This window comes from Rana temporaria, chromosome 2 (genome assembly GCF_905171775.1).
Source record: "Rana temporaria chromosome 2, aRanTem1.1, whole genome shotgun sequence".
NCBI lineage: Eukaryota > Metazoa > Chordata > Amphibia > Anura > Ranidae > Rana > Rana temporaria.
Window position 1 is genome coordinate 13,558,234 of NC_053490.1, and position 8,985 is coordinate 13,567,218.

General features: G+C 42.6%; 1 long non-coding RNA gene across 1 annotated transcript; it reads right to left on the bottom strand.

The window, feature by feature from the left end:
• Positions 1 to 6,634: 6,634 nt before the first annotated feature.
• Positions 6,635 to 7,600, bottom strand: LOC120928480. The gene is made up of 3 exons (XR_005747196.1): positions 7,483 to 7,600; positions 7,218 to 7,383; positions 6,635 to 6,646 (listed from the first exon to the last, which is right to left on the bottom strand). It is a non-coding gene; the product is annotated as an uncharacterized LOC120928480 (long non-coding RNA).
• Positions 7,601 to 8,985: the final 1,385 nt, after the last annotated feature.

Consider the following 8,985-nt stretch of genomic DNA (forward strand, 5'->3'; position numbering starts at 1 on the left):
ATTAAGTATTCAGTTCAATATTAATATTAAATATTTAAAAACACCAATTCCAAACCTCATAATTAATTGCAATTAACTGGAAATTCATACTGAGCCATCAATTGTCAACAATCTTCATGTCCACCAAGGGTGACAACGCTGCTCCTCCATAGATACAGTTTAATCAGTGAGAGTTGTCACCCCAAGACAAGAAATGTATTACTGGCAGGGTCATAGGTAACAATAATGAAAAAAAAGGCTAAAAAAAAGAAAACAAATGTGACACCCACATCTAATGCCGCATACACACGATCATTTTTCGGGTTGTAAAAAACTATGTTTTTTAAAAATGTAATTTAAAATGATTGTGTGTGGGCTTCAGAGCATTTTTCGGGTTCTGAAAAACGACAAAAAAAAAAATCGAGCATGCTCTATTTTTGTCGTTTTTCGGATTGTAAAAAATGGTCGTGTGTGGGCTTTAATGACCTGAAAAACCCGCGCATGCTCAGAAGCAAGTTATGAGACGGGAGCGCTCATTCTGGTAAAACTAGCGTTCGTAATGGAGATAGCACATTCATCACGCTGTAACAGACTGAAAAGCGCAAATCGTCTTTTACTAACACGAAATCAGCAAAAGCAGCCCAAAGGGTGGCGCCATCCGAATGGAACTTCCCCTTTATAGTGCCGTCGTACGTGTTGTACGTCACCGCGCTTTGCTAGAGCATTTGTTTTTTAAAAGATCATGTGTGGGCAACGTCGTTTTAATGATAAAGTTGAAAAAAACTTAGTTTTTTCTAGAGCATGAAAAACTTTGTTTTTTACAACCCGAAAAATTATCGTGTGTACGCGGCATAAGGACAAGTGCAATACATTACATTTTGCGTTTTTGTTTTTTTCGGTTTAGATACACTTTAAAGTATATACACAGCCAAAAAAATGTAACCCCTTCATGCCTAATGCCGCATACACATGTTTTTTTTTTTTTTATGTCATTAAAAACGATCGTGTGTGGGCTCCAGAGCATTTTTCACAATGTAAAAAATGGCCATTAAAAATCTCGAACATGCTCAGAAGCAAGTTATGAGACGGGAGCGCTCGTTCTGGTAAAACTAGCGTTCGTAATGGAGCGAATCAGCAAAAGCAGCCCCAAGGGTGGCGCCATCGGAATGGAACTTCCCCTTTATAGTGCCGTCGTACATGTTGTACGTCACCGCGCTTTGCTAGAGCATTTTTTTCACGATCGTGTTTAGGCAAGGCCGTTTTAACGATAGGGTTGAAAAAAAACGTTGTTTTTTCGAGACCATTAAAAATTCAATTTTTTACAACGCGAAAAACGGTCGTGTGTACGCGGCATCAGGGTAAAAGAAATCTTAATGCCTAAGCGCTATTTTGCAACTTTGACATGTGTTAGTAATACTAACTGTACAAATCATCACAAATAATTTGTGCATCCAGGTGGATTTTCCAGGACATATTGGTCTTTCATTTGGTGGTAAATGTTAATGGATATCTCCTGATTTTTTTCATTATCAAAAGAAACCTGGCCCAATATAGTAAAACAAAAATCACTTTAAATTGTATTTTATTTATCTGTATATTTCTTGCTACTACCAAAATCTATCACCAAAGAACAACCCAATATAAAATAGACATGTGCACACTGAAATATTTTTTCGGAATTTCATTTTCGTCCGAAAAAATTATTAATTTAGTTACTCCCGAAATTCGTTTTTATTTATTTTTGTTTCGTTAAAAAATGCATTCGTCTGAGAATCCGAATGAATTTAGGTTGAATCTGTCATTGAAGGTTTATGGTGGCTGTCGAAATGTTCTAAGAAGATTCAACGGAGCAGCTAAACTGTACGACGCCGCAGTTGTACATTTCCGGTCGAATGTCCCGCCTACAAGCTATAGAAGAATTCTAATGTTGTATGACACTAGTAATAATTATATTTATAAATTATTATTACTAGTCAACTAACATTCAATTGTATGGCTGAACTCGCATTGGATTGGTACAGAAAAAAAATCGCAGGGACTTGTTTTCCCCGCACTAAAATCAAATCACATGAGTGTTCTCACCTATGCAATCTGATTCCTGTGCGAGTTAACAGTTCACACTGCGATCAGTGAACTAAACTGGGGGCGTTAACAATGTATTGACACACACAGCGGTTCGCAGAGGGCAGTGTGAACTGCCCACAGAAGAGATACGATGCGGCAACAGGCGCTGGAATCGCACTGGTTCCCGCATTGCATCAGTGTGAACCCGGGCTTAATTAACACATGCACACTGCTGCTTACCTAAATGATTAAAGCTGCACTCACACCTGAGCGTATTTTTCAGACAGAACGCCACGTGTTTTTACCACAATTTTTGCTGCGTTTTTTTGCCCTGATTTTGTACAGGTCAAAAGGTCACCAATGTAAAAAGCAGAAAAACGCCTGTAATCTGCCTATAAAGAAGTTTATGTACTTTTTTGAGCTTAGGCTCTGTTCACACCCAGGCCTTTTTGGGCATTTTTCTGCTCTCAGCCATAGCTCTAAAAACAAATCCGATTCATTTCAAAGGCCCCTGTTCACATCCGAGCGTTCTGTCACCTAAAGCAAAACGTCCGTACAGGAGCTTCTTCTTTGGCAGATTACAGGCATTTTTTATTCTTGTACATTGGTGACCTTTTGACCTGTACAAAATCGTGGAAAAAATAGCGTGACTTTCTGCCTAAAAACTATACGCTCAGGTGTGAATGCAGCCTCAGGTGTTTTACTACAGGCGGCAAAACGCTCAGATGTGAACAGGGGCCATTTAAATTAATGGGATTTTGCTTGTTGGGTATTTTTCAGGCATTTTTGATGGCATTTTATGAGCTGAAAATGCTCAGGTGTGAATGCAGGGTCAGGAGGAGGCGGGGCTGTGTGAGAGTGAGCAAAGCAGAGACAATGGTCAGCTGTTACAGCGTGTTTCACTGCTCTGCGATCCTGCGGCTTTCCTCTTCCTATATGCTTTCTTCCACGGGGGCGATCACTTTGGGAGAACGTCTCTCGTGGCTCTAATCTTCCTCCAGTCATGTCCTGGCTGCCCTCTCACTTCCTCCACTCTGGTGATGCTGCAATTTAAGGCACAGTGAGGCTGGATTTTGGGGCACAGTGAGGCTGGATTTTGGGGCTCAATGACATTGCGGCTGGATTTTAGGGCACGGTGAGGCTGCATTGTGGGGGAAAGTTGAGGCTGCAATGTGGGGCACGATGAGGCTGCAATGTGGGGCACGGTGAGGCTGCAATGTGGGACACGGTGAGGCTGAAATGGTGGGCACAGGTCACGCTGCAATGGTGGGCTCAGGTGAGCCTGCATTGAGGGGAACTGATAAAATTGTTGTTAATATTTATTTTTGTAATGTAATTCTGCATAAAACATTTAAGTGTCATTTCATGATATAATTTATGAGGGCGTGATTAGGGGCGGGGAAGGGTAGGGGTTGGGCAGGGCAACTGGTGGCGAGTAACCCTTGAGGCCTGGCTAGTAGCTCAGGACTTGAAATTTTGAGCCCTGGTTTAGCTGCTTGTCGAATCTTCTTAGAACTTTCGACAGACACCATGGGCCTTCAATGACAGATTCAACGTTTGTATGATTTTCGCTGCTTCGTCGAATCTTCGTCGTTCATGTCGAATGGTCTACCCCAACACTGTCTCTATAATGTCGAATCTTTTCTCTCTATGTCGAATCTTTCCTCTCTCTGTAGAATAATATTAGACTAACAGAGTTAAGGTTAGGACCATTCGACCACAGGTTCGATAGACACAGATCACTATTGTCAGCATCAAATCTCCTATCTATATCGAACTGTTGTAGCAACGAAAATGAAAATAAAGCATTTTTTTATGTCTGATCTTTCGGATTTCGGATTCTGCGCGTTCAATTTCATTTGTTAAAACGATAACGAAAATACACAAAATTCCAATAAAAATGCATTCGGACGAAAACGAATGCACATATCTAATATAAAATGTCTTGCTCCTGATGATCGCAGCCATATCACATATGTGTATGGTAGTTGTTGTTTGTACCCGTAGTACAGTTCAGAAGCCTTAGGCCGCGTACACAAGGTCGGACAAAACCGATGAGAATGGACCGAGGTTCAGTTTCATCGGTCCAAACCGACCGTGTGTATAGCCCATCGGTCTATTGTCCCTTGGTCCAAAATTTTAAAACATGCTTCAAAATCGACCCGATGAACCGCTGCCCGATCCGTCCAAACTGATAGTTAGTACAGAAAGCATCGGTTCAAAACCCGCGCATGCTCAGAATCAAGTCGACGCATGCTTGGAAGCCTTGAACTTCGTTTTATTCAGCACGTCGTGTGTTTGACGTCACCGCGTTCTGACCCGATCGGTTTTTGGAACGATGGTGTGTATGCACATCAGACCATCAGGCCACTTCAGCGGTGAACCGATGGAAATGGCCCGTCGGACCATTCTCATCAGTTTGGAACGACCGTGTGTACGCGGCCATAGTGTACATTTTTCTTTTTTTTTCTACTTAAAACACACTGATACTAATTGAAAAAAAATCCTGACCCTGACCTTTGCCCCTGACCTTGACCCAAACACAACCCTGGCACTGACTTGGATCAAACATTGATCTAGATATTTTTATGTAGTTTTTTATTTTATTATTCTATTATTATCATTTTTTCTTCTCTATAAGGAGAGAGAGAGAGAGAGAGATACACTGTATTTCTCTCCTCCCTTCACAGAGAGTGAAAACACTGGGGCGGGCTTCATAGTGACTAAAACACTCTGATAGCCAATCAGAGGCTATCACAGCAAACGGGTGAATTGGAATCGTTAGTACGGGGCCCAGGGCTCCTACTGAGACCCCGGTCTCTGTGCTGGGTATGTGCCGCGTAGCGTGCTCCCAGCACACAAAGGGAGATACACAAATATGTAGCCCCCACAGAAAAAATGAAGAGTCCAGTGGGGCCGCATATTTGTAAAATGGATAGATTCATGCATAGCATCAATCTATCCATGGCCGCTATAGCCACCCCCTATTCAGTCGTCCGGCCCCTTTTTGGATGCTGGGCACCTGAATTCCAGCGGCTGTTTTTTTTTTTTTCTTTCTTAAGCACCTGATTAACCAGTGGCTTTAATAGGCTTAAAAAAAAGGTGGACTTGGAGCGCAGAGCATTGCGCTCGCAGTCCACCCAGGTGTGTTAAAAAAGCAAATTAATATCTGCTTTTCAAACACTGAACCACCTCTCAGCTAATTAGGAGGTGCGCGTCTAATAGCCATCACCTGATTGTCTCAGACGCTCCAATTGGATGCCTAATGGAATGGAAAAAGAGAGGACAGAGAAGCATGAAGGATGCAGGAGCCGTTGCCTGACCCGCTGCCTGTCCCGCAGCTCGCCCACCGTCACCCGCTGCCTTACCTGCCACTAGGATGAGGTAAGTGGCGGTCAGACGCCGAGCGGGCGAGTGGGGGCTCACAGTGGCTGCATGTGATTGGCACAGCACAGAAGCTGCATACAATGGGCACAGGCTGCTTATGACGGAAATAGGCTGCATATGATGGGCATGGAGGCTGCATATGATGGGTACAGAGGCTGCATATGATGGGCACAGGCTGCATATAATGGGCACAGAGGCTGCATATGATTGGTACAAAGGCTGCATATGATGGGCACAGAGGCTGCATATGATGGGCACAAAGGCTGCATTTTATGGGCACAGAGGCTGCATTTTATGGGCACAGAGGCTGCATTTTATGGGCACAGTGGCTGCAATTGATGGCACAGTGAGGCTGCAATTGATGGTCTTTTTTTCAGAATGTTTCAGTTTATTTGCACCCCCCAAAAAAAATTTGAGCACCAGCCGCCACTGTGTATCCAATGTGTTTGGAGGTTCCAAAAGGTCCCCTTCATCAGGGCTTGATTGAAGACAATGTGAATGTCAATGTGTCAATGTGACAAGAAGCGGATATGCTTCTTGTCTTGGGGTTGCTACACTTAAGCCCCATACACACGATCGGATTTTCTAATGGAAAAAGTCAGACTGACCTTGCCCCATCGAAGTAATTCCATCGGAAATTCCGATGAATTTCATCTGAGTTTAGATAGAGAACATGTTCTCTTTTACTTCAAAAGGAATGGGGGGGATTTGATGCATCCTCACATGTAGTGAGCATGTGGATGCATAATAGTATTACGTGTGACACGTCCTAAATATATTTGAACAAAAAAATTTACCTAGGGGCGAGTCATGGACTTTGAGGGCACTGTAGACTGGTAAAGATCATAGTCACCAAAGAAAGGGATTTATATAAAAGAATATTTATTACAACAATTGTATATCAAACAATTAAAAAATGTCTCCATAGAACACAATGACAAAAATTATACACAGCGTTGCAGTATTCATTGGGAGCCACCAGGAAATGATAATTTAAACATGATCACATGAAAAATAAAGTAAAAATAATTAGTGAAGATATACTAATAGTAGAGGTAAGTATCCCTCCAACCACTTATATATTGTATCACTCCTGGAGAGGAACCGCAGATTGCATAGACTGGAAGTCTAGATGAAGACAGAAGAATCGCTGTGGCCTGACATGTTTCGCGCTGAGATATGGCGCTTCTTCAAAGGATTTTTTGTTACAAGTGTGCTACAGTAATGGAGAGAGAACATAAATACATAAGTAACATATTTCACATACAGATATCATATAGTAAACCAATGAGGTAGTTGAGAGTGCTGGTAACTACGCCAGTGCACGCAGGGAAGGAATCAGGAGAAAAGGACACACAGGCACCAGACCAAGGGGGGAGGGGTGGGCAGGTGACAGACCAAGGGCCCAAAACCACAAAGGCAGCCGCAGTGTGCCCCAAGTTTTGCACAATGGGGACATGGTGACATGGTGATAGAGACATGCAAAGGGTAGTAAGTATAGTATAGTAGTAGAATTAATTCTGTCAAAAACCAGCTTACCTAAGGGAGCATATACTGAAAGTAAAGGCAGCAGTAACCCACAGTCTAGAAGCTAGACTAATGAAGGGTTAATTGTTAAAAAGAGAACTTATATTGGCATCCGGCAGAGCAAGTCCATATATACAGTCTAGGTATGTATCTAGTAGAATGCGCATTAAAAATGAAAATATAGATAAATAAATGCCAATCAGGTACCATGAAAATAACTGAAGTACATAGTTATTCATATATAGAAAACCTCAGCTTACCCAGCAAAGGTAGATATAGTTGATAGAGCTGTGGCATAAAATACTTGGATAATGACCCCAGAATAAGGACTGCTAGTGTAGTGATGACGAAGTGGGCTGGAACATAACGTTCAGGTGGATAATGCCCAAGGTAAGAAAGAGCCAGAGTTACAAGGCCAAAAAGTCTCTGAAACAAACGAATGGAGAGCTGATGTCAGCGCTACCAAATTGCCATCACCATTTAGAAAAAAGTAAGTAGATACATAGGGTTAAAAAGCTTACCTACCAGGCAAACTACAGACGTAGAAATTGTATCCGTCCGCCTCCCAGGAGGCTGCGGTGATGAATGCCAGGGCTCACGGCCCTTATATAGCCCCACGTCCCGCCCGGGAGAACATCACATCTCGGCGCAGCCGAGTGATGTCATCCGAGCTGGCCGCAATAGGTCCCAATGCGCGCGCAACCCTGATGGATTAGGGGCGCGCGCGCCATATAGGGAGTAGTGGCCGACGGGATGGTGTGTAGACGCCACCCCAGTGGCCAATACTGATACAGCCATGTAAGGAAACTGGCTGTATCTCACGCGGCCACATTGTGCAAAGAAAGGGGGGCAGTAAAGCAGGCTGGCCGAAGTAGAGAGCCCTCCCCAGGAATGCCGCAATAATGGCCCAAGAATCCCAATAAACTCCCACGGACATGGCGCAAAAACCAGCAATCACAACAAATACAATATAAGAGGAGAATTTATTTATAGAAAAATAGAGCCATCATTTAATGATTAAAACACATAGTCCATAAACAGCAAAACCTTTTTCTAAGTGAAAACAGCAATTAGGACTAGCATCACCAGTCCAAAAAAGTTAATTAATCTAGATACATAAATCAATCAGGTATTGACTAGTTGGTGAATATTATACTACATTGTACTAGCAAGGACATATGACAGGACGACTGGTGAGGGTGTAATTGATAAATGTTGGTTGGAAAACCTCATGACTGTAGATGAAGCATTACAGGATACATAAGGTCAATTTTATTGAGTACCAATAATAAGGATACGAGTAAAGATAAAATGAAAAATATAATGAAAATAAAATAGAATAAAATGAAGTGGAACAGGTGCAATAAGGCAATTTACAAAAAGGATTTGTAAGTTTGAGATTCGTTTAGTCCCGGAGGCTGGAGAGCGTCCAGCCGCTCAATCCAGAGGGCTTCCCTCTGAAGTACCTGTTTGTCCCAGTTGCCTCCGTGGTTGTCCCTTGGGACCACATCCAGAGCTATAAAGGTGGCTACCGATGTGTTGAATCTGTGATAAAGGTCAAGATGGCGACTAACCAATGTCACCATTTTTCCTTCAGAGGAATAATACACATGATCCCTGATCCTGTATTTTAGGTTTCTGATTGTCTTCCCTACATAGAACGCTTGGCAACTACACGTCATGAGGTATATCACTCCTTGCGTGTTACAATCTGCGTGAAAATTGGGAACAAATTGCTCACCATTGGGTAACAGAAATGTACTTCCCTCCTTAATCCAAGGGCAAAATGCACACTTACCACAACGGGTAATGCCATTAGGGGGCCTGTGTTGATTTGAATTACTACTGTAATGACTTGAGGTTAGTTTATCACGTAAAGAGCGTGATTTTTTTGTAGGTAATGTCTGGCTTCTGTCCAATGTATTTACTGAGGATGGAATCATTAGTCAGGACTCAGGAGTGACCAGTGTTTGACCAGTATAATACGCACTTCAAGATGGTGGCTGGAGTATCGCGTAATAAACCTGA